We start from the raw sequence: 536 nt of genomic DNA, 5'->3' as shown, positions 1-536 counted from the left end.
GCGTTGGTCACGAGGATACACGTGACCGGCCGCGCGATTTCAGGAATTTTTATCGATACTCTATGCGGGAGAAGGATTCGGTAGCTTGGCTGTTTGCTCACGCTGCTGTTTGCGACGCTCGCCGAATGCCAAGCATATTCGTCCCATAGAGTGGGTTTTTCAAGCGACCAATTGGAAGTCTACGAAGAAGAGGGTCAGGGGTCTTCGACATTCGCACGGCGAATCGTATGGCCTGGTGCCGCTTAGAAATTCGATAGTACGGCCAAAGTGACTACACGCTGAATACTATCCATCGAGTATGCATTTTTAGACGCGGCCCCCGCGTTTCGTTGGTACAGTCATAGCCGGCCATTTATTATCGCCTCGCGAGAACCTGGAAGAGGTCACACACCGTTCGTTTCTCGGTCTATACACATCGCGGCGGCCACAACCACACATGTGTGTACACAACGTCGAAGGAGCCGCGGCTTGAAGAATTTCCGGTGGATAGGTACCTTCGTGAAGGCATTGCCGCCGTCTACAGAGTGCAGAGGCGG

The 536-nt window shown here is 53.4% G+C and overlaps 1 protein-coding gene across 3 annotated transcripts in view; it reads left to right on the top strand.

Annotated features, from left to right (window-relative positions):
• Window positions 1-536, top strand: part of LOC100745798 (Krueppel-like factor 6) — a 293,282-nt gene that overhangs the window by 284,946 nt on the left and 7,800 nt on the right. The gene's annotated exons all lie outside the window — the stretch shown is intronic.

This window comes from Bombus impatiens, unplaced genomic scaffold, assembly GCF_000188095.3.
Source record: "Bombus impatiens unplaced genomic scaffold, BIMP_2.2 scf_1461, whole genome shotgun sequence".
NCBI classification, from domain to species: domain Eukaryota; kingdom Metazoa; phylum Arthropoda; class Insecta; order Hymenoptera; family Apidae; genus Bombus; species Bombus impatiens.
The sequence above is the reverse complement of the archived record's forward strand: the minus strand, read 5'-3'. Positions and strand labels throughout refer to the sequence as shown.